Below are 25238 nucleotides of genomic sequence, written 5' to 3'. Positions count from 1 at the left end.
ACAAATTGATGCATTTTTGGTTTGGGCAGGTACTGGTTAACAAAACAGTAACAAAGTTGGAGTGATTTGAAAGTTAATTTTGTAGTATAGCACATTTACTTAAACCACGGTAATCAGGTTTACTTAATAAATGGGGCCCACTGTGGTCCAGTGAGATCACCCATAAGGGCCCCATAAGGGTAATGTATGGGACCCACTTTCGGCCCATTAATATTATATAATTTGGGACCCAAGTGGGCCCATAAAATGAACTCCTACATGGGCCCAACTTGGAGCCCACTGTGTACCCATCATTAGCCCATATGGGCTAACACACATGGGGCCCATGTGGAGCCGATGGACAAATTTATCTGGGCCCCATTTGGGTGGCCCATGCAGGGCCCAAGTTACAGCCCATCAAAATCCCACATGGGGCCCACATGGACATGTTGGCTGGGCAGTAGAGGGCGCCGCTCAAACACTCCTCTCAGACCTCAGGACGCAGGAGAAGAAAGCTCTACACTCTTACTTCAGCAAATGAAACAAATGGGATACAGTCATTTTTGCTTTGTCTGGTTGAACTGGATCAACGAAGGTCAGCAGCAAAACCATTGGTTAATAAAGTGAGATTAAATAGGCTACATTAAGGCCCTGTTTCACAGACAGAGCTTAGACTAAACCATTAGGCCTTAGTTCGATTAGGGCATTTAAGTAGGTTTTATAAACGTGCCTTAAAAAAAAAAAAAAAAAATACTGTTGTGCATCTTGAGACAAAACAATGGCACTGACATATTTTAAGATATGTTATTACAAGCTAATTTCAGTCAAACATGACATTTTAGTCTGGGACTATCTTAAGCCTTCCCAGCTAGCAAAAAGTCGTCTATTGGACGTTGAATAGACGTAAATCTTCAACGTCTAATAATGTCTTTTCAACGCTGAAAACAGGTCGATCTTCAACGTCTTGATGGAATATGTAAAACTCTTTAAATTTATTTGAGATAATAATGGTTTAGTAGTTTGTTTTTCTCCGTTATTTTAGCATGTATAACAGACTCATCCTGTCTTAGATGATCAGTTGAGGAAAACACGTAGTCAAACAGTCCGGCCGAAACTACTTTGTTGAAATCACGTCGTAAACCAGTCCAAGGCGGACCGACTTATTTTCAACCACATTTCAATGTTGAAAGACTGTAATTATTTACTGGGTTGTCTGTTGGGAAAGCATATTGTTATTATTTAACGTATTTCATAAATACAGGTTTGCATTTCATGGTTTTTATTCATTTTGAGGACTACTGAATGTGCTTTTGTGCAAGTGAGATGAGTAAATGCATGCTCACATTAGCCTAGAGATCTACAATAATCATCATGTTCACACGCGCGCACACCGCCTCTGCACTTACTCACGATTTTTGCGCCCTCTATAGGCCATGATCAGTGCTGACTAGTCGACGTCAAGCTTAAAGTCCGCGGAAGTTGCAAACGACTTTTCTCCAGTGTTGTGACGTATTTCCCAGTGAAAAGGAATATTGAACAGAGGGCAGGGTTTTACTCTAGCGCTCCTCCTCTCCATCTCTCGCTCATTACAGACTAACGGTTTGAGGGGAGTGGTTTAGCGTTTCCCAAACCAAGCCGTCAAACCTACGCCATCAGAGAAGGAACGCCATTCCAGACCGGAAGCAACTTTTCAGACTTTGATTAAAGATTACGACGGCAAAAAAAAAAAAAAATCTGTGTATTAACTTGCACGAATTAATTGTTCACCACATAGTAATATGTGCTAACAAAGTAAATAGGGTCAATTTTGATTTCAGTTGGACTTTAAAGCATCATGGCAGAGCACTGAAGTTGACTAGTCAGCAACTTTTATGAACTCAAACCAGCAAGCGGTAAATAAGCCTATCTGAATATCGTCAGCATAACAGTGATAATGAAAACCATGACGGCGAATAATATTTCCAAGAGGCATTATGTAAATAATGAATAGTAAAGGCCCGAGAACTGAGCCTTGGGGAATTTGGAGATTTATAATTGTGCATATTAATGTAGTGGGCCTATTATTTTGTTGTAAATTCAAAAGTAATGCGTCACTTTACTAATTATTTGCATAAAGTAATCTGATTACATAACTTGTGTTACCAAACACTGACAAGTGCTGCATATGTGAGAGTGCTGCAGTTGCCCAAGACAGACATTGTGGAAGTGCTTTCATCCTCTTACTTTCTCTGTCAGATCATCATAACCAATCCATTTCAGCATTTTAAGAGCCGTGCAATCTACTATAATATGATGAAATATCTCTGGTGTAAAGCACTATGCTAAATTCCAAGGTACGTTAGATGAAAAACAAAAGTGTTTGCTTTGTCGACATGAAACGAAAGCTGCGAAAGTGCTTTCTTACCTATTATTGCAATGTATATATATCCGAGTGAAATGGCTTCTCAGACAAGAAAACAGGGCTTGATCTTGATTCTTGATTCTCAGGGCTTGATTTTTGTCTAGCAATGAAGAATTGAGGTGTGCTATTGGTGGATCTGATGTGAGTGACAGGGGCGCCCTCACGCCAGTAAACACATCATCAGAGAAGAAAAGAGATGCAAGACGGAGGCAAAGCCATTTTGATATATGATTACAAGGAAACATAACATAAAAATAATGATGTGCATGGTTAAAAAAATTGTAATTGTCAATTTTGATTTCATGGTGACTACTTTAAAAAAAAAAGTTTTTATCTTGAACAAGGAGTTCTGCAACAAATGGTATGACCCACACATCGTCGTTTTAACAGGCTAGTTTGCAGATAAATCCATCTTTGCCATGCAGATGTGGCACAGAAGCTGCATCTGAAGTTGCATTTATATCAGACTTGGGACAGTCATTCACAGGTGGGTTTGTTTGCCTCTATATTTGCATATGTGGCAGTATGTTGCAGTTGATTAGGACTGGTAATGTAGTACACAAACCCTTGTTTCTGCACTGTTGTACAGATGTGTTTTGGCTCATCTCACTTCCTCTCTTTATCGCTGCTGGGTAACAGTAGCATGAACTGTAAAGTTATTGCACCTGCATGCACAATAACGTTATTTAAGAGTTGGTTTAATGTAGGTTCAGACTCAAGAGGTTACTTATCTTTCTTGCTTTTCAGAACTTACATAAAAATACCATCAAATCCACACTTAATCTCACAGGTTGTGAGAAACTCAAACAGGGTGTTCCCCAAGGCTCAGTTCTCGGGCCTTTACTATTCATTATATACATAATGCCTCTTGGAAATATTATTCGCCGTCATGGTTTTCATTATCACTGTTATGCTGCGATATTCAGATAGGCTTATTTACCGCTTGCTGGTTTGAGTTCATAAAAGTTGCTGACTAGTCAACTTCAGTGCTCTGCCATGATGCTTTAAAGTCCAACTGAAATCAAAATTGACCCTATTTACCCTATAAGGGCACTTCAAGACCAACTATATTTTCAATTTGTGGTCTTTTTGTGTCCTTTTTGAAGCTTGATGCTTCAGTGCCCATTCACTGAAACTGTATCTTTAAAATGTCGTCTTTTGTGTTTCACAGCAGACAAAGTCATGGGGATTTGGATTGGAATGACATGAGGGTGTGTAAATGATGACAAAACTGTCATTTTGCAGTGAACTATTGCTTTAACTCGCCCTTTTTTTGCTGATGTGTTGGTGGATGGAGGTTTATGCTCAAACTGGATGGGCAGGAATGTCAAGTCCCGGTCAAGTCTAGTCAGAGGTCAGACGTGTTACCGGGCTAAATAACAGATATCCCACAAAGAACATGTGCCAAAGAACATCTCTGTCTTGAGTTTAGTTGCATGTATCATCTTAAAGGGATAGTTCACCCAAAGATGAAAATTATCCTATAATTTACTCACCCTCAAGCCATCCTAGGTGTATATGACTTTCTTCTTTCAGACGAATACAATCAGAGTTGTATTAAAAAATATTCTGGCTTTTCAATCCTCTATAATGGCAGTGAGCCCAAAAAAGTGCATCCATCCATCAAAGAAGTAATCCACACAACTCCATGGGGTTAATAAAGGCCTTCTGAAGAGAATCGATGTGTTTTTGTAAGAAAAAATTTCCATTTTATAACTATATTCACTGGCTTCCGGTAACAGCCGTACCAGACCCATGTTGCATTTATTTCAAAGTTGGCTAAGGATTAAGGTGCTTCATCATCATGACAGGTCATTCTCACTTACAACAGGAGCCATCATAGATCAGCATCACAATGCAGACTGAGTAAATAGCCTAAATAAATAAAACTTGCAGTAATCAGTATTCCATAGGGAAATCTATAACATTTGCATTTGCCATGTATGACTGCATGGTTAAAATTTTATAATAGAACAATAATTGGCAATTTCATTGACTAAAGTTGATAAAGTAGGACTACATGTAAACATGTAACATTTGTCACAGTTCTGCTCTGATGGGAGTCTATGGCAAGCCGTTTTAGCATTTAATACCCCTAGCTCTACTAGTTGTAATTTAGTTCTGACTAGTAAAAAATACTATTCCATATATATATTCTGTCATATTATTCCATTGACTTCCACTGGAAAACAAACGCGTTATCTACAAATTAGTTTTGACTAGTTGAAATTGTAATTAAAGATATCTGGAATTGATTTCGTACTAGGCATAATTCTAATCAAAGAGATCTGCAATTATAACTGCACTAGTCCATCCATCCATCTTCTTCTGCTTATCTGGGGCCGGGGCCAAGGTCTGATGAGGCCAACATGACAACATTATCTGCAAAAAGCAGAGACAAAATCGTGTGGTCCCCAAACCGGACACCCTCTGGCCCCTGGCTGTGCCTAGAAATTATGTCCACAAATATTATGAACAGAACCGGTGACAAAGGACAGCCCTGCCGGAGTCCAACATGCACCGGGAACAAGTCTGACTTACTGCCGGCAATGCGAACCAGCCCTTCGCAGAGGGCCCCGGACCCCATACTCCCAGAGCACCCTCCACAGGACGCTGTGAGTGACACAGTCGAATGCCTTCTCCAAATCCACAAAGCACATGTGGATTGGTTGGGCAAACTCCCGTGAACCCTCCAGCACCCTGAAGAGGGTATAGAGCTGGTCCAGTGTTCCACGACCGGGACGAAAACTGCACTGTTCCTCCTGAATCCGAGGTTCTACTATTGGCCGAATTCTCCTCTCCAGTACCCTGGCATAGACTTTCCCAGGGAGATCTGCCAGTCCAGAGGTACTGTCCCCAACTTCCACGCGATATTGCAGAGACTTGTCAGCTAAAACACCCCCACTACATCCAGAAACTTGAGGTACTCAGGGCGGATCTCATCCACTCCCGGTGCCTTGCCACCGAGGAGCTTCTTGACTACCTCGGTGACTTCAGCTTGGGTGATGGACGAGTACATCTCCGAGCCCTCAGCCTCTGCTTCCTCAATGGAAGATGTGTCGGTGGGATTGAGGAGATCCTCGAAGTATTCCTTCGACCGTCCGACGATATCCCCAGTTGAGGTCAACAGCTGCCCACCTCCACTGTAAACAGTGTTGGTAGGGCACTGCTTCCCCCTCCTGAGGCGCCGGACGGTTTGCCAGAATCTCTTTGAGGTCAACCGGTAGTCCTTCTCCATGGCCTCACCGAACTCCTCCCAGGCTCGATTTTTTTTTTTACCTCCACAACCACCCGGGCTGCAGTCCGCTTGGCATACCGGTATCCGTCAGCTGCCTCAGGAGTCCCTCAAGCCAGCCAGGCCTGATAGGACTCCTTCTTCAGCTTGACGGCATCCCTTACTTCCGGTGTCCACCACCGGGTTCGGGGATTGCCGCCTCGTCAGGCACCGGAGACCTTACGGCCACAGCTCCGAGCGGCCGCGTTGACAATGGAGGTGGAGAACATGGTCCACTCGGACTCAATATCTCCAGCCTCTCTCAAGGAGTGTGGTTCCAGAGCCCAAGCTGCACGTGGAGATGATCCCGACTATCTCTAGTCGGTACCTCTCAACCTCCGCACAAGCTCAGGCTCCTTCCCCGCCAGCGAGGTGACATTCCTCATCCCTAAAGCCCTCGCCTTCGACTGCTGCCCAATCCACTATGCACCGGCCCCTTACGCTTTGACCAGTCTAAATTTTATTTCAGATATCTGTAACGATGTCATAGATATCTTCAATTGACGCGTCATACATACGCGAAGGTAATTAGAGATATCTCTAATTCAGTTTCGACTGGTTCAAATGATGTTTTCAGATATCTGAATTGTACCTGCTCCTATAGTCGAATCTGCTGTTGTGTGACGTGGGACTGAATTTACCCAGCTTTCAGCCAATTTAATCCACAGCATGTGCATCTCAACATTATCCTACTTTACGATATAGAATAGCAAAACCTGATGTCCTCTCTGCATACCTTATTTCACTTTAACACACGCCCCAGCTACATTTTTATTTTCATACTTTTGACTTACTTCTGTATAAAGCATTTTAAAATTACCCAAACATACAGGGCTTTTAATATACAATTCTTAGACAAAATGGCAGAATACAATAGTTTCCAAGGTAGGATTGGTTAATAAAATGTTTAAGGTGGGGCTTAGCAAAGGTGTGTTTGCATGCATGTTTCAGATATATATAAAGTAATTTTGACTAGTAAGAATGTTAATTCCAGATATCTACATTGAAATTCTTCAGTCACAAAGCTAAATGCAGACATCTTCAAAGAAAGATCTTCCTAATAAAAAATCTGATTGAGATATCCATTACTAATTTGCAGATGAATTCCATAATAAGATGAATAAGCTTGGAAGAATTCCAATTCAAGATATCTCTTAAATTTTGCCTATAGTCAAAAATATCAAAAATTGTCATTTTACCAGTAATAAAATACTTTCAGATATCTACAAATGTATTTTGGATATCTTTAAAGATGGTCAATTAAAGATATCTTACTAGTCAAACATGGTTAGAGATATCTCAAATTATCATTTTTACTAGTGATATCTCAGTTAGAGATTTCTCTCATTTAATTAGTAAAATTGTAATTTGAGATATCTCTAATTATAATTATTCCTGTAGTACAAAATCTTTAATTACAATTTCTACTAAACGAAACTCATTTGTAGATGATAGAATTTTTTTTCCCAGTGGAAGAATACAACTAGTCAAAATAGCATTGTCGATATCTCAAATGTATATTAGTCATAATCACATTGTAGATATCTCAAAATTGCAGAATAGATATCTGGAATTGGAATTTTTACTAGTCAAAAAATAAATGCCGACTAGTATAGAGCCAGGGGCATTAAATGCTAAAACGGCTTGCCATAGCAGTGTGACCGAGTGATTTACACTCACCCCTGCCATAGTTCATTTCAGTTTCCAGTCTTCGAGGGCCCTATAACCAAAATACCAATAATTTCCTCTTGCTGCTGCTCTAACATTGTGACTGGTGTGACTTTTTTGCTGCTATTTTTTTTTTTTCAGGTCAAGTTAAAGCCACGGACTGCAGAATGAATATGTTTAAACCACAAGTTCTGTCTTTACATGCATTGCCGTGTTACGGTGGGAACGTGTTCTGCAGCTTGTGCTGTGAAGGCAATGTATTCTAATCCAGAGCATTAGATATTCAACAACAAGCAGGATATAACAATGTGTACACATTTATGTGCAGTATGCATTGCTGACAGAGCTAAAGAATGTGAAATCCCCTGAAGCAAGTCACAAACTGACCGGTCACATAAAGACAGTGTGAGAAAACGGCTACGTGTCAGCAAACTCAGCATTGCTGCATCAATGTTCCACACCCTGTGAAGATCATCGTTTGGCGTCATGATCGTCTTCACAGGAAATCCTCTCCACAATGAATTATGGGTCGGCCTGTTAGAGAGATGAAGTGCTGCTGTTATAGCTGGTCCCGTGCGGTTTTGCCTTATCTTTCCCTGTTTACGTCCTGCTTTTTTTTAGTCACAAATAAACCTCACCGATGGCCTCTGCAATTCATCTGAATGAATTACCAAGTGTTTTTCCTCAAGTTTATTGCAAGAAGTAGAACTGATATTGTATTGATAGTGCTGCTGACAGCATTATAGTGGTTGTTGTAACAGCTTGTGCAGATGTGCAGCTTGAGCAGGTGCTGAGGGCTTGTTATCTTTCCTTATCACATTCCAATCTGCACTGTTTTAGTTCTTGCTTATTCAAATTAGCAACTGCCACTTACATTTTGAACTTGATAAGTTTTATAGGTCTATGCATGTTTTATGGTATGTATGATATATATATATATATCAAACACACCATAAAACGTGCATATTATATATGAAGACCTCTGATGCAAAAGCCTCTAAAAGCCACATCTGTCAAAAATGAGATAATAATATTGAGTGAATGCTCTCCGCACATAATATACGCTCATCAAATACTTTCACTTCAAACTAAATCACTAAATCCCAGCCCCTGCCCATTCAGAAATGCCAGTACTTGGGTAGAAACCTATACATAGGAGCCTGATAAAAATGTTAATATTAAACAAAAACTACACACATATTATATAAACACAAACTTTTGTATTAATGCAATTATTCACGATTAATTGATTTGACAACACTATACATATATATACAGTGGGGAGAACAAGTATTTGATACACTGTCGATTTTGCAGGTTTTCCCACTTACAAAGCATGTAGAAGTCTGTAATTTTTATCATAGGTACTCTTCAACTGTGAGAGACGGAATCTAAAACAAAAATACAGAAAATCACGTTGTATGATTTTTAAGTAATTAATTTGCATTTTATTGCATGACATAAGTATTTATACATCAGAAAAGCAGAACTTAATATTTGGTACAGATCTTGGCCAACAACCTCCTTCCCTCAGTAAGAGCATTGAAGATGGGTCGTAGCTGGGTCTTCCAGCATGACAACGACCCGAAACACACGGCCAGGGCAACTAAGGAGTGGCTCCGTAAGAAGCATCTCAAGGTCCTTTGAGTGGCCTAGCCAGTCTCCAGACCTGAACCCAATAGAAAATCTTTGGAGGGAGCTGAAAGTCCGTATTGCCCAGCGACAGCCCCGAAACCTGAAGGATCTGGAGAAGGTCTGTATGGAGGAGTGGGCCAAAATCCCTGCTGCAGTGTGTGCAAACCTGGTCAAGAACTACAGGAAACGTATGATCTCTGTAATTGCAAACAAAGGTTTCTGTACCAAGTATTAAGTTCTGCTTTTCTGATGTATCTACAATAAAATACAAATGAATTACTTAAAAATCATACAATGTGATTTTCTGGATTTTTGTTTTAGATTCCGTCACTCACAGTTGAAGAGTACCTATGATAAAAATGACAGACTTCTACATGCTTTGTAAGTGGGAAAACTTGCAAAATCGGCAGTGTATCAAATACTTGTTCTCCCCACTGTATATATATATATTTACACTCACCTAAAGGATTATTAGGAACACCTGTTCAATTTCTCATTAATGCAATTATCTAATCAACCAATCACATGGCAGTTGCTTCAATGCATTTAGGGGTGTGGTCCTGGTCAAGACAATCTCCTGAACTCCAAACTGAATGTCAGAATGGGAAAGAAAGGTGATTTAAGCAATTTTGAGCGTGGCGTGGTTGTTGGTGCCAGACGGGCCGGTCTGATCTGCTCAGTTACTGGGATTTTCACGCACAACCATTTCTAGGGTTTACAAAGAATGGTGTGAAAAGGGAAAAACATCCAGTATGCGGCAGTCCTGTGGGCGAAAATGCCTTGTTGATGCTAGAAGTCAGAGGAGAATGGGCCGACTGATTCAAGCTGATAGAAGAGCAACTTTGACTGAAATAACCACTCGTTACAACCGAGGTATGCAGCAAAGCATTTGTGAAGCCACAACACGCACAACCTTGAGGCGGATGGGCTACAACAGCAGAAGACCCCACCGGGTACCACTCATCTCCACTACAAATAGGAAAAAGAGGCTACAATTTGCACGAGCTCACCAAAATTGGACAGTTGAAGACTGGAAAAATGTTGCCTGGTCTGATGAGTCTCGATTTCTGTTGAGACATTCAGATGGTAGAGTCAGAATTTGGCTTAAACAGAATGAGAACATGGATCCATCATGCCTTGTTACCACTGTGCAGGCTGGTGGTGGTGGTGTAATGGTGTGGGGGATGTTTTCTTGGCACACTTTAGGCCCCTTAGTGCCAATTGGGCATCGTTTAAATGCCACGGCCTACCTGAGCATTGTTTCTGACCATGTCCATCCCTTTATGACCACCATGTACCCATCCTCTGATGGCTACTTCCAGCAGGATAATGCACCATGTCACAAAGCTCGAATCATTTCAAATTGGTTTCTTGAACATGACAATGAGTTCACTGTACTAAAATGGCCCCCACAGTCACCAGATCTCAACCCAATAGAGCATCTTTGGGATGTGGTGGAACGGGAGCTTCGTGCCCTGGATGTGCATCCCACAAATCTCCATCAACTGCAAGATGCTATCCTATCAATATGGGCCAACATTTCTAAAGAATGCTTTCAGCACCTTGTTGAATCAATGCCACGTAGAATTAAGGCAGTTCTGAAGGCAAAAGGGGGTCAAACACAGTATTAGTATGGTGTTCCTAATAATCCTTTAGGTGAGTGTATATTGTAAAGTCACAAATCTGTAGCCTATCTCGTGCAGTGCATTGTTTGTAACTTGTCTTGAGAAATATCATAATAGATGTCAAATAGCTCTGGTCTCCCTTGAACTCCTTCAGTTTATAGAAGTGTGACCTATAACAATATAAGCACATAATTAATGTTAATTTGATCTAAGGTTAAGACAGTCGAGCAACTAAACTCTCTTAGAAACATTTTAGGGATATAAAGCTGTTGCTGCAACGCCTTCCTTCCAGTCACTTAATTTGTTATGGACCATTTGTGATGTAACAAGTGCAATAATGTGCAATATGCTAAGGCCCTTTTGATGTCTTTGGTTTAGGAACAAAACTTTCCACAGGAAATCACCCTTCGCTTGTTTCAATAATAATTGAGCAACTTTCAAAAAGGTTGTTGCATTTTGCAGCCAAACCGGGGAACGGCTTCACTGAGTTTTTTTAAAGTTTTTTTTCAAACAACGTCTCTATTGTTTTTAACGAAGCATACATATTCAATATTTAAAAGTCAAATTAATATACGTCATCAGCATGGGATTAACAACCAGATGGCGCACCACGCCAAAATAGCGCAGTACCGCACAGCCTCCCATTGTTTATCTTTTGTCTGCATACACTAATTAAAATCACCATAAAGCCTTTTAAATTACTTTATTCATCTGATTACCCCCGCATAGCATGCAGCCTTTATGTGGAGCGCCACGCCTGCCTTACATGTCGCTCACGATAGCCAATCATCGTCCATCTGACGTGTGACGTCACGGACAGGTGTGACCAATCAGAGGCGCCGTCTGACTGCCACCGCCAAGCTTGTGTGCGGAGTTCATCACTCAGGAAGTGCAAGAGCAGTTACTGGTTGCGCTTTCACTCTCATACATTTAACAAGTTGTTTTGTTTTCCACTTTTGACAGACCATTTCAACACATTTCAGCCCGAAATCCAAGGTAAGGCGTGACTTGGCGCATTTAGGATACATTGAGAATATGTGCATGTACACATTGAGTTTTGAGAGTGTCATTATGTGGATCATTGTGGATAAATGTTTCATATTTTGACAGCAGCGTCGGCTGTGTGTGTGTTCAGCTACAGGCGATCATTAAACGAGTGTATAACTCACTTTCACAAGTAGGTTTGAGTCATTAACAATTAATAAACCTTGCAGCGTTTATTTGTTTTATTATTAGCTTGCAGAGCTAGCTGTATTTATTTTATGTGAACAAGTGCAATTTCATCAAATTAACAGTGTCATCCAGCTTCGATGACAATGTCTGGCTAGCCCTATTTTTATCCTCTTAAATATAACTTAAATTCTAATAAGGCTGTTGTATTCACTTATAAAGTGCAGAGAATGATAAGTGAACGTTATAAGTGTGTGTGTGTGTGTGTGTGTGTGTGTGTGTTGAGCTGTCACAGGGAGCGGCTCGTACAGTGTATCGTCGGTTTGTTCTGCAGCTTTTGCACATTTCCGCTGCTCTGAGGAGGACTCGGTTCTGGCGAGTTTGTCGTCGCGTTTCGGTGAGAGAAGTTCCTCATATACCCAAACATTTACTGTCTGACATCTTCTCATATTAAAGGTATAGGAATAGACAAGTAGTTTATTCTCGGGTTGACTCATAAAACTTTGGCCTTGAGGCGATAATGTCACATTAAACTTCTGAGCAGATTTTTACCTCAGCTCGCGCGCACAGTGTTGAATATTCCTGTCAGTTTTACGATTTTAACGCGTTTATGCATAAAACAAAAACATAAAAAGCATAAAAGAATAGAAAGAAAAGTGGAACACACAGCTGTATTTTTACTATGTTACGGTCATGGTGTGGATACTGTGAGCCTTTGATACACTGGTACTGAGTGATTGCCATTATCATGTAACTTACAATGTTTACAATTCTACCATGGTCTATATAGTATATTGTTACAATGGTGCCATGTCCTAAAATCATTGTAATTGATATGGTAAACAAAATACAATGTTATTGCCATGAGGGTATGTCCAAAGCATAGTACCATGGTACTTTTGTATTTATTTATTTCACGTCTTTTATGTCTTTTCTTTTCTAATATTACATTTTTTGAGGAATATTTTGCCAATATGTTTCTCTTGAAGTTTTATTTATTTTTGTCTGTGGGTTCTTTCCCCGTTGAGTGTCTATTTGTGTGGAGAAGCACCTGCGCCTTGTTATTAAGGTTTGCTCACTTGTGAAGTAAACATTCAAGAAAATAGAGAGAAATATAAAGAGGTTTAAAGTCAGCGATTTGTCTTTTCTTCTCTGTTGTGATTCATATCCAAGTAAAACTCGAACAAGAACAAATGGTAAGGCGGGACTTGATTTTGTCAATCAGGAATTGATTGGATGGTTGTGGTTTGCGATTGGTGGATCTCATGTGAGTGACAGGTTGCTCCGCCCTCACGCCAGTAAACGCATCATCAGAGAAGAGATATTATTTTGATTAGAGATTATGAGGCACTTGAATAAAAAAAAAAGATAACTCTTTAATAAATACGACGATATTGTGAATTTAGTTTAGACAGAGATGTATTTCAGAGTGAGTTTAGTGTGGTAATTGGAAAAGAAAGCTGTGGAGTGTGAGGTCATGGGGTTTTTGTTGGCTTAGTGTCCTGAGATTGCAGGCCAGGCTGTGTCAGATTTGAGGCGGACATCTGTTGGTCCCGCACAAACGGTCTGGATATTTAATCCTTCCAGTGGAGAGGAGGAGGAGGGAAATGAGACCCCCGGCCCAGAGCTCACAGCTTTTGTGACAGGTGTCCCCCTGCTATTCAGCACCTCATGCAACTTTTCCCGTGTGTGTGTGTGTGCGGGTGCGCTCGCGTATTTGGTGGCTCTTTTGAGGCTTTATTTCGCTGTCTTTGCTGGTCTATTAGAGAAAAAGCTCAGCATCAGCTAGTTCAACAGCCACGCTTATTGAACGTAAAGTTCAGATGTATTGATCTGTTGACCTAACGCTGCATTGTTGTGACGCAGCTGTCACGTGAGAGGCCGCGGTCTGTCTTTGTGTGTTTGTATTTGCACACGCACAAAAGAGAGCGAAAGGACAGAGAAAACACTCACACCACGGATCCTTTTTTGGCGCCATTTCCCAGCTGTCTTGCTCAGTGTCACTGTAACATGCCCCACGGGACACGCTCGCGTACAGTTAGCGCTCCGCCGCCTGCGAGTGTGAACACAGCGTAGGTAGGTGTGTGTGTGTGTTTGTTAGTCTAGTCCTCCTGGGAGACTAAACTTAACCTTCTCCATTCATGTCGCAACACTGCACTTTCCATTCTAGGCGGCGGGAGATCTAGCATCTGGTTTCTGTATTGCTCAAAGTTTAATCACAGCAAGTTGTTTACACTTTTTCTTTTCATATCAGAATGTACCCTTTAAAAACTCTGTCCTTTTGACCCCCCCACTGCACATTTTGTATGTTTCCCTCATCTAGATTCAACTCACCAGCCCATTACTAGAGACTGCAAGCAGAAATGGGCTGAATCCGAAACCCTCATTCACTATTCCCTACGTCAGTCCACTAACACTGTTCACTTGAAGGAGCGAATGAAAACGAGTGAGTGAATTCGGACAGCCGTTTGTGTGACGGAGTGCCCGTTATTGCAGTGCATTGTGGGATTGAATGAGTGCACTCGATAACGTCCACTATGGTTTCGGACACCACTACAAATGGCTGCTCCCCTCAAATAATGAAATAACGCCCTATTTGAGAGTGTTGAGGACGATTTCGGATTCAGTCACGGTCTTGTTTTGGAGATACGAGGGACCATTAGAGCACTTGGGTCACGTGCGCCTTGATAACCAATCACATCACAGCCTTGACGTCACTGAATGTAATTCCTTAGAAATGAATGAGAAGTGTTGGAAACTGAATCATACCCGTTGCGTAATTTTCCGTGACATTGTCTCTTATAAAACAGCGTTACAGATCAATCCAAAACTAATGTTCAAGAGCAAACATGTTGAAGATCAGCCGATGGACTGTCAGTTCATTAATGAGAAGCTATTTCCTCAGAAAAGAGGTTTATTCAGCGCAGTGAAGCCTCTCCTCCATTGACAACCATAAAAAAAAAAAACTGCCTTTTTGGTGCATTTTTGGTTTGTCTTCAAGTGGCTTTTAATTGGCTGTGTCCGATGAGGTTTGAGAAGCACATCATCAGCTCTTCATGTGTAGCTTGACTAGTCACTCAGTCCATTTTGATTCGAGGGCCTCTGTTGTGGAATCCCAATATTCAAAGCCCCCTTCCTCATATAAGCTGAGATATCACAGCTGTTCCTTTTCACACTTTTTTTTTTATTAATAAAAACCGAGAGTATTGATGAATAACTTAAATTAATGAATTAATCACAATTCATTTTGTGATTCCAGAAGTTTCAAGAGCTGGGCGTTCATCAATAAAAGCAATAGCCTAGTGGTGGAAAATGTGTTTAGCATTTTATCTGAGATTATAGTTAGGTTATTTGAATATATTAATAGTCATTTATTAATTAAAATAGGCTACTTTGAAGTCGTCATGCGGCTTCCTTGGAAGTTTGTGGAGACCTGGTTGAGAACCACTTAGAATAAGGACTGATTGTTCACTTTATCAGGTTGTCAGTTCACATCAGCATGTTGTGTATCAAAGGACAAGGATGAGAAAGATCACCTTGTGTGAGGAACAGACTGAAACTTGAGTTGTTTCAGAGGTCTTTTATAGCGTGACAGCTTGTGGTCAATGTTTGATTTTGTTGTGTGGAAAAGAGCGGTCTATGAACAACATTCGGGTGTGTTTTATCCAAGAGACGGAAATGTGGATGTTTAGGGAAACATTTTTAATTACGCAAGCAGTCAATATGTTTCTGGCAGAACGTTACGAGTTAAAGGGATACTCCACTTTTTTCGGAAATATGCTCATTTTACAACTCCCCCAGAGTTAAACAGTTGAGTTTTACCGTTTTAGAATCCATTCAGCCGAACTCCGGGTCTGACGGTACCACTTTTAGCATAGCTTAGCATAGATCATTGATTCAGACGAGTCCAGTAGCATTTCTTTCAAAATGACCAAAGAGTTACGCCGGAATGAGAGTAGTTCCTAGCCATATAGGCTTAGAAAATCGCAACTTTTCATTTTCCGTCGATCTTAGTACACGGTTTAACTACAGAAGAGTCAAGTTTTAAATAGGAAAAATATTGAAACTCTTTGGTCATTTTGAAAGAAATGCTACTGGACTCATCAGAATCAATGATCTATGCTAAGCTATGCTAAAAGTGGTACCGTCAGACCCGGAGTTCGGCTGAATGGATTCTAAAACGGTAAAACTCATCTGTTGAACTCTGGGGGAGTTGTAAAATGAGCATATTTCCGAAAAAAGTGGAGTATCCCTTTAAAGGGTCAGTTCACCTAAAAACAATGAGGTTCAGTCTAGCATGTCAAGCAAGTACGGCTGAGCTCTTTATACGTTTGCTGATCAATATGGAGGGACGTCATACAGTGGAGGGACTGAAATCTCTCAGGCTTCATTAAAAAAACATCTTCACTGATGCTCTGAAGATGAACGAAAGTCTAATGGGTTTGTAACGACATGAGGGTGAGTAAATGTTGACAGAATTTACGTTTCTGTGTGAACTGTCCCTTTAAGAGAGCTTGTGTTTGTGTGAGGGACAGACTAATTAGAGCTTCCTGTATTTCCTGTTGTAGGAATCTTGGGCATCTCAAATATGGAATGCTGGATATTAGAAGAAGCCGGACAGATATACTGTATTTGAGCAAGACAGATGTTTAAAAAGTCCTTTCGACTCGTTTTGTTCTCTTTTGACCTCATTCTCGTGTTACGCTGCACGTTTGAGCTTCTGTTTATGTCCCCCTGATCAATGCTAATGTGTCAGTAAAAGCCTAAATTCAATCTGTCTAGCATATAAAGCAATCGAGTCTCTTCAGAATTTTTTTGCTAAACTATGGATTAGTTTTATGATCTCTTTTTATTGACTCTTTAAAAGCGACAAAGTGGTATAGTTGCGGAGGGACAGAAGTTGCTCAGATTTAAAAAGATCTTCATTTGTGTTTTGCGAAGATGAACGGAAGTCTTACAGGTTTGGAAAGACATGAAGGAGAGTAAATGATGACAGAATTTTCATTTTTAGTTGAACTATCTGAACATAAACTGTATGAAACTCTGCCATTATCGTAGTTGCCCTGAAAGACAAAACCTGACACTAGAAGACGACAGTTTACAGTAATGCTGCCGTCATGGCAACAGCTCTGAGAAAGCAACACGTACTAGTATTTTTTTGAATTGTGTTCTTGCACAAGTTGTAGATCGGCCATATCTTTTTTCATCTTCGAGAATAGAGAAGGCGAGTGACCAGGTGTTGTAGAGGCTGACCTGTGCAGCTTCTAAGCATTGAACATAGCGTCACACCGCTTTTTGAGCATGTTTGTGTAGACTTCCTCTTTTCAGTGACCTTAAATGACAACATGAGCCGGGCTGTTTGTATTTCAGACACGCACACACAGATACGCTCTCTCAGAAGACCAAATGTCACCCTCCTCCTCCTCCTCTCGTCCTCTGTGTAGCCCACGCTAATCAGTTTGGCTATAGTAGCGGAGGCCTCCTGTAGAGTGTGGCTCCTTATAGCTGTGACAGAAGGAGTGATGGGGGGGGGATGTTGCTCCAAAGGCTCCTAAAGCCTCAGATCTGCAGTGTCAAACTTATTTTATGCTTCGGACGTTAATATCATCTTATCTGCTGTGCACCTCTCAGTCCCTGTCCCACAATTAATGGTAGATGACCTCGCTGTTGCCATGGAGATGGACTGAGCCGCACAAGTGACAGATGGAGGGGGTTACAGAAAGACGAGGGAGTGGTCGGTCTTCGAGGACACCAAACCCCCACCATGCCATTGGAAAAGTCCTGCGAAGTGGATCCCTGTAACATGCAGCTCGGGCTGATGGATTACAGCTCATCAGCTTCTACCAGCCAGCAGATCTCATAACTGAATTCACTTGAACAATAAACTACTAATTAATCTAATTAAAGTACTTTTAATACCATCAGCACAACATATTGTGACTTGCACTTTCCCAGTCCTACAAGAGTAAGGCCTGTTGCAATTAGGGATGTCCCGATCCGATCCACGGCATCGGTATCGTGCCGATACTGGCCCAGAACGCTAGATCGGATATCGGAGGGGAGAAAAAAATATATCCGATACCTATTAGGGGTGGAACGGTACGTGTATTCGTATTGAACATACGTGCGGTACGTGCGTCACGGTTCGGTGCATTGATTTACATGGAGAATACACGGTATAAAAATAAATAAAACTCGCGTGCACATTAATTAATGTAATGCGGAGCTACTGTTAGATACGCGCATAGACATATACGGGTTCTTTAGGGACACCTAATCTGTAGCCCCGCCTTAGCTCTGAACGCGCGTCTATTTCGCTTCAAACGATCGCTTTATCATTATACGCGCGAATGGATTCAAACTGTTCAAGCATCGAACTAGACGTGAATTTGATGCTCTATTCGAGTTTGGTGTGAACGCAGCAAAATGAACAGGCTGCGATGTCAAGATTGCAATGCTGGAATGTGTGTGTGTGTGTGTGTGTGTGTGTGTGTCAGAGAGAAAGAGAGAGGGCATATGTGTGGATTTTTTGCTCATATGTGACACAGATCGGATGTGTTCTATGACCGTGTAAACAGGGAAAAACGCATGCATTCGGATATTTCTAGATCGGTTTCAGGCCTCATTCATATGTGGAAATAAATCGGATATGTGCCAATGCGACTGTCATGTAAACAGGCAGATCGGACTTTCTGAGGCATTAGGCGACGTCTCCGCGGATTAATGACGAGAGAAACCCCGACGCACATCTGCAAAGGGACGGATGACCCGACGAAACGTTGTGTCATCGTAGGAGAGGAATGTGGACGGGGAAGTGTTTTCATGGGATTGTAAATGTAACGAAAATTTTTGTTCATTTACATTTATTCATTTTAAGCATTTAGTAATTTATTTGTAATAAACACTTTAAGTGGGCTATTTAAAAAGTGCTAGGACTATTTACATGTTCAATTATATTTTTAAAACATACGCACAGAGTGTGACGTCATATTGTGTGTGCATGGAAATAATTTGTAAATAAGTTGCTGAGCGCAACTCCACTGTCGGTGTTGTGTAAGGACAGGCACTAGGCAGTTTTTTTGTGTTCATTTCTATTTCCTGTCGCTGTGCAGGCTCTTTATTGTATGACAGTGAACAGCCCAATAACCCCTTTATTTTAAGGCTTCATTTATGTCCCGTAGATCGGTCCGTTGCATTACGAATGTGCAGTCAAGTTCGGGTGTGTGTGCTGTTTTAACGAGTGTTCTCACCGATACGCTTGTGATTCTTGGAGTTTTATAGACATTGTTTCTTATTCAAAAGTGGTGTTTGGCAACTTCGCATATCGCAGAGCATGAAGCATATTTCGTGTTCGTCCGTCTGCGCAAGAGAATTTAACCCTTTAAGCATGCGCAATATGTTTCAGATAGTAGCCTGTGGCAAGTGTAAACACATGAATCGGATATGGGTCACAATTTAAAGAACGTGTAAACAGACAGTCAAAAAAATCAGATATAGGCAACAAATCAGAATTGGGCATCAAGACCTGCAGTGTAAACGAGGCCTAAGAGGCAGGGCATCCTTAAAACATTGTTGACCACAACACGGTACTATACGGTTATCCGGACCACATCTGACCACATGTGACCACAACCGCTCTTGGTTGGTCGTAACCCTAGTGACGGGTAGGTTTAGGGGCGGGGTTGGGGTAGGTCATCACATGTGGTCCGGCTAACCGTATAGTACCATTAAAACATATAAAAACAAGTAATAAAAGTAAAAAGGAGGAACAGAGAACAGTACATCATGACCAGAGTGCTTGTGCGTTTTGTGCAAATAATTGTACATTTTGTTTAACAGAGAGATTGCAGCTGGTACAAAACTGTTTTTAAATCTTGTGGTTCTGTAACCAGGAACTTTTAGTCTCCGTCCAGAGGGGAGATACTGGAATTCCCTATTCATATTTTTTGATAATTTATTTAAGCATAAGAAACAACATTTATGGGACAGTTCATGTCAGATTTTGTTGTTTTGTGCCTGAAATATCTGCCCGGAGGCGTTGCAAATATGGCCGCCAACTTTCCTTGAAGGGGCTTTGGATAAAAGCAATTGCACCGCCCGGCCAAAAAAAACAAAAAAAAAGCGCTGTTTGGATTTACATTGGCAAATGCTCAAGAGTCTATGATTAGATAATTATTGCAGTGATTATTATGTTTCTAGCATGTTTGGCAACAGTTTTTCTAACCCTAACTGATGGAGTTGTGTAGGTTTTAATTTCTTTAAAAAACATGTAGGAAGAGACACATCATGGCCATATTCCAGGATGACAATGTCAAGATCCATCAGGCTCAGACTGTGAAAGACTGGTTGTGAGGAGCATGAAGAATCATTAATTCACTGAAAGTCTTTGGGATGTGCTGGAGGAGACTTTACAGAGTGCTGGACTCTTGCATTTTGTCAATACAAGATCTTGACAAAAAATTGACGCCCCACAACATTTATTTCCATCAAGATGTGCATCAATGTTTGTCTGTTGATCATTTTAACCTTTAATGTTATAGTAATGTACCAAATGAGAGGGTTTCCTGTGTAGTTTAGCATTAGTTGGGAGGGATATTTACCCTAACCCTAAGGCCGCGTGTCCACCAAAGCGTTTTTAGCCAGCTGAAAACGCTAGGCGCTCTGCTAAAAACGCTCAGCTGTGGGCACTTGAGAGCGTTTTGGCAGCGCAGCGTTTTTTCAGTTGAGACGGTTGAGACCGAGACACTTGCTTGTTATGATACGGAATATCCGCGAAAGTCTTACTAGTATCTCATTTCACACATATTTTGTTTCTGTGTTGATTCTATATTAAAATGTCAATACAATGTAATGTATTTTCTCTGGCTCTTGATTTTGTTCCGTTATTATGATTGTTGTTGCCATCTGTTGACGTTGTACAAGCAGAATCATGTGGCGGACGCGGTTGGTCGGTGTGGTATTAGTCCCGCCACTCCTCCACTGTGATTGGACGGTTGGGTAAAAAGTGACAGTGATGAGCGCTGCGTTTTACCAAAAGTTGAACATTCTTCAACTCTCGGCGACCAGTAAAAAACGCCGAACGCTCAGCGCTTCAGCGTAAAAAAGACGCTCAGCGCCTCGTTACGCTCATGGCGTTTTAAAAACGCGGCGCTCCCATTGAAAACAATTGAAAAAACACGCCAGCCGCGAGTAAAAACGCTTTGGTGGACACACGGCCTAACCCTTCCTCTTCTTCTTTTTTTTTTAAGATCGATCCCAAAATCGCTTTGTACAGTTATTTCCTCTGACCATTATAATTAAACCATAGAATATTTAAAATAATTTAATACCAATTTTTAAAAAAAAATGTATTAGCTCTGAGCAAGTTAATTAGAATATAAGAATAATGCAAGCCTTGAAAAATTAATACGTTTTGTTAAAATTGTGAGTTTTATCAAATCGTTGGAAATTAAATTATTATTTCCTCTCCAAACAAGCTTAGAAAATTAGGAAAAATGTAGAATCTACGTTAAAGTAGCAAGAAACCTAAAATGTTTCACATTTTTTATTATGAATACAAACTCAGACCCTCATTTATCTGGTGCCATTGGGTTCTGTGTAGCAGATGGGACACCCAAACCTGAAGTACAGCACAACCGTTTGTTTGTTCTACTTAATAAACCTCATAATTTTGAATCGACGACCCCCATCCCCCATAAACTATACCCCTAAAATGATCAAGGCCGGCCTGTTTCCTCAGCCCCCCCATTACTGTGTCAGCCTCAGACTGCAGGAGAAGCACCTCTTCCAGGTCAGTGCTCTTCAGTCTATCGATGATGGAGATTGAGAGAAAAGAGAGAACAGTGATGAGCAGAGAGAGGGAGAAAGGGGGAAAAAAAGATGGGGGGAGAGAATGAGAGGTCAGGCTGACAGACGAAGATCTTGGGGATTTATGGCAGGCCAACTGAAGGACGGAAGAGAATGACAATAGAGAGGAGTAGGGGAGGGTCACGGCATGGAGACTGTGTCTTAAGACCACATACAAGGATAAAAGCTCACGTGTAATGGGAAGAGAGCTAGAAGGTGAGCCATAAAAACCATGATATAATGCCTATAAAATGCTCTAGACGGCCTCCATGATGCTAAGGTGTTATAGGTGTTGCTATGTGGTCTGAAATTGGTCTGGTTAATTAGCCCGGTCAAGGTTTATTAGTAAGTAAAATGACCCTGACAGTGGCAGTAAGAGTGTAATAGATGTCCTTGAGTTCATCTGTGGTTTGTGTGCGTTATCGACGTGGGAGCTCCGAGCGGCTCGCCACTGAAGAGCAGCGATGCATGTGCATGTTTACATTTAAAATGCCGCCTCATCTGTTTAGTGTTGTTGTGCTTTCAATGCATCACGCTGCCCTGCACACAACCGCTTTGTTGCTGCGCGTCCACGCATGTGAAAACCACAGCATGACTGTGCTAAAATCAGCACAACAGTGCAAAAAGTTCCATTACATAAGGCTAAGTTCATCTGACTTATAGCTAGTTAATACCTTATTCATCATTAAAGCTTGCACAAGATCAATATCAATTCATTATAATGTGATTTTCTAATCTGGGTTTGAGGGACTTGTGGTGCCCTGACTTTTAGGCCTACATTTTCTAAAGAAATTGTGGGTGACACTGGTGGTTGTCAGGGCTGTGCAGTTGCTAAGATGTTCTAAGGAATTGGTATATGGTTGCCACTTGCCAGCATGTTTTTGTGTGTCTCCTTAATATTCTGTGCCCAGCAAAAAAACACCCTATGTTAAGAAAAGCCATAGTTATGATTGTTAAAGGATTTCACTTATTGAAGGGATATTTCACCGCTGGAAAGATGAATGTGCATTTAAATTGGGTCATTTATGTAGTAGAAATCTGAAGTTATTTTAGAAGTTGGAGCCTTCTAGACTGAGAAAAGCCAGAGAATGTATTTTTGGCTCATGTGGATGAAAGACAACAACTCCCAGAATGCACTTGCTTCGCTGCTTCTACGAGGTCACTCCCAAGCCACGCCTACCAGTTATAGAGGGCAGTATCAGGAGAAATGATACAACTAGGCTACTAGTCGACTCGAAACTGAAAAGATGCCGTTTTATCGTGAGATCCCCCTATGGGCGGGCTGAAGACATGCGGAACGAGCTCCTCCTACTGGCTGTAGTCTCTCGCCTCTGCCCAAAAAAGCCTCAGATGACGCTAAATGACGATTTTTGCGTCATCTGAGTTTTTCTTCCAGACACACAAACACAATACAGAAATCCCTCATCTCAGGCGGACTTGAGGGACGGAAGTACGGTCATTCGAAAATACTAGCGGTTTCTCCTGATACAAAGCTTAATAATGCTAGTCGGTGAAGTATCCCTTTAACAATGAAACTTCTGTCCTCATTTACTCACCCTCAAGTTGTTTCACACCTGTATGAATTTCTTTCTGAATGTTAAATGGGTCCAATCCATGTTCAATGGGAATTATTTTATGATGCAGGAATAAACTAGTTAATGCATGTGTTTTTGAACTTTGCTCATTTAAAACATGATCAAGACACTGATCTGTTTTAATGACAACATTACAAATAAGAGAGCAAGTGATTAATATTGGTATCAGAATCAGCTAATAGCTGTTTGCTAAAATCGATATCGGCCCGAAAATATCCGTGCATCCCTACTTATCACTAAAAGATGTTCTTACCTTAAGGGGTTTTGACTCTGGTCCCTTCTTCACTGTGGTTTTGGGGATGTCAAGTTTAATACCTAGGGTTAGGAATTTGAACAATCCCCCAACTTGGCTATGAGTATTACAAATAGCAAGCACCGCTAATTAGACGAACAAACCTTTTGTTGTGATTGAGAACAATCACATAAGTTAAAATAAATGGAGGTCAATAAAGCCCATTGTGGAATGTCCTCAACAAGTTGCCTATGATCTCAAGAGGCTTTTTAAAGGACTGTCCTGCAAACAGGGAACAAAGCATGACAGCAGACTTGATTTACAGTGCATAAATGAAATCTTTTGTCATCATGTGGTCACTGCGCTGTCCCGCTCCATTCTTGTCCACTCTTAGTCAGCAACAAGTTGTCTCTTTAGTGTCATGTCACCAGTGCAGCGCGTCAAGCCACGGTGACCCGAGTTCCCTTACATTTACTGGGTGGCCTCTCCCTAACCCAGGAAAAGAGAAATCGAGATTGGGGGGAGGGCAAGCGACATAGAAAAGGAGAGAGAGAATAGAAGGAGAGACCTCCAGCCACTTTGAAGCTTCTCTCTGGTTCCTGTGTCAGGCTTCTCCCCACTGGGACAAAAGGCCTTTATGTGTGGCTCAGGCGGGGGGCTGTAGGGGGGTATTGTGGGACTGGGGCGGTGGGCGGCAGGGCGGCAGGGCTAGATCCCCCCCCGTCTATTGATTTTCTCTGTATATTCTGCCTCACCCCCTCCACCCCAGCCAGGCTTACCAGCTGTCTGCTCTACACCTCTCCCAGCCTCCTCCGAAAGCCCCGGCCACAAAGACACACACAGATCATATGGTCCGCCGGCATTAGCATACTTGAAGGAACTACATGGAGACACGCTCAAGAAAATATAGATTTGCACAAGTATAGACGGAACCATGCTTGTTTTGAGCGCACATGTAGCATGACAAGATCATCAGTGCCGTCTAAGTGGATGACCTTCAATTTGTGGTGTGACCTTTACGCACTTGCATATGTTGGGTTACTTCCATCAGTACATTTATGCAAACATTCATCGCAATTGTGCAAGTAAAGCAGCCTCTATATAGGGTCAAAATCGGTGAATGTTGAAGAGGTTTACTTTGGCAAATGCATTGGTTTCATTTATGTACATATGCACACTCTGAAGTGTATAAAGTACATTGTGGTTTGTGTAAAAGTTTGAATGCTTCCGGTTGCCTCAATGAGAGCTATAACAGGCATGGTGTTATAGTACCTGTCTTCTATGGCAAGGCCGAGAAGTAGTTTGAATCTTCCTGAGCTAGTTCAAAGTACGTTAATCTATCGATAACCAGCTGCCCGTGTAATAACACATCTGGTTTAATGGCAAAGAGATTTGATGGATCCCCTTGAGGACTGAGGTCTGTTACCGACCGCTATTGTAATCCAGAAATCATGTGCGAAAGGACTGCATACTTGCATTCATCTCTGCCAGGGATGTGACTGTGAGGAAATTGTCCCACCTCACTTGCGTGTCCACCGGCGCAGAGCAGAGCGAGCATTTTCAATCAATTCCTATGGAACCTTAACAATTCAATTAAACCAATTTAAAGGAAACCAGAAACATGACAACGGATTTTCAAAAAGCATGTCTCGTCTTATCCGTAAGTAGGGAAAGGTAGCTCTGGCTACTTTGACGTGTGTCCAGTGTGGTAGTGGCACAGGTTAGTTGTCACAACGACTTGGAGCGGCTAAATCTCCAACCTCCGGAGAATCACCCGTTTGAATCCTTTCGCATGTACGATCACACCGGTGTG

The 25238-nt window shown here is 41.4% G+C and overlaps 1 protein-coding gene across 2 annotated transcripts in view; it reads left to right on the top strand.

Moving 5' to 3' along the window:
• The first annotated feature begins 11350 nt into the window (after positions 1 to 11350).
• The window catches only part of tfdp2 (transcription factor Dp-2), a 56124-nt gene continuing 42236 nt past the window's right edge, over positions 11351 to 25238 (top strand). The window contains exons 1-2 of one of the 2 annotated variants that reach the window (XM_084418311.1): positions 11490 to 11578; positions 12087 to 12149. The gene's annotated coding sequence lies outside the window, so the exon portion shown is untranslated. Of the gene's footprint in view, positions 11579 to 12086; positions 12150 to 25238 lie in introns of both variants that reach the window. The other variant, XM_084418310.1, reaches the window with a different exon arrangement.

This window comes from Rutilus rutilus, assembly GCF_951802725.1.
Source record: "Rutilus rutilus genome assembly, chromosome: 9".
NCBI classification, from domain to species: Eukaryota; Metazoa; Chordata; class Actinopteri; order Cypriniformes; family Leuciscidae; genus Rutilus; species Rutilus rutilus.
Note: the sequence above shows the minus strand (reverse complement) of the source record. Positions and strands in the feature narration are given on the sequence as shown.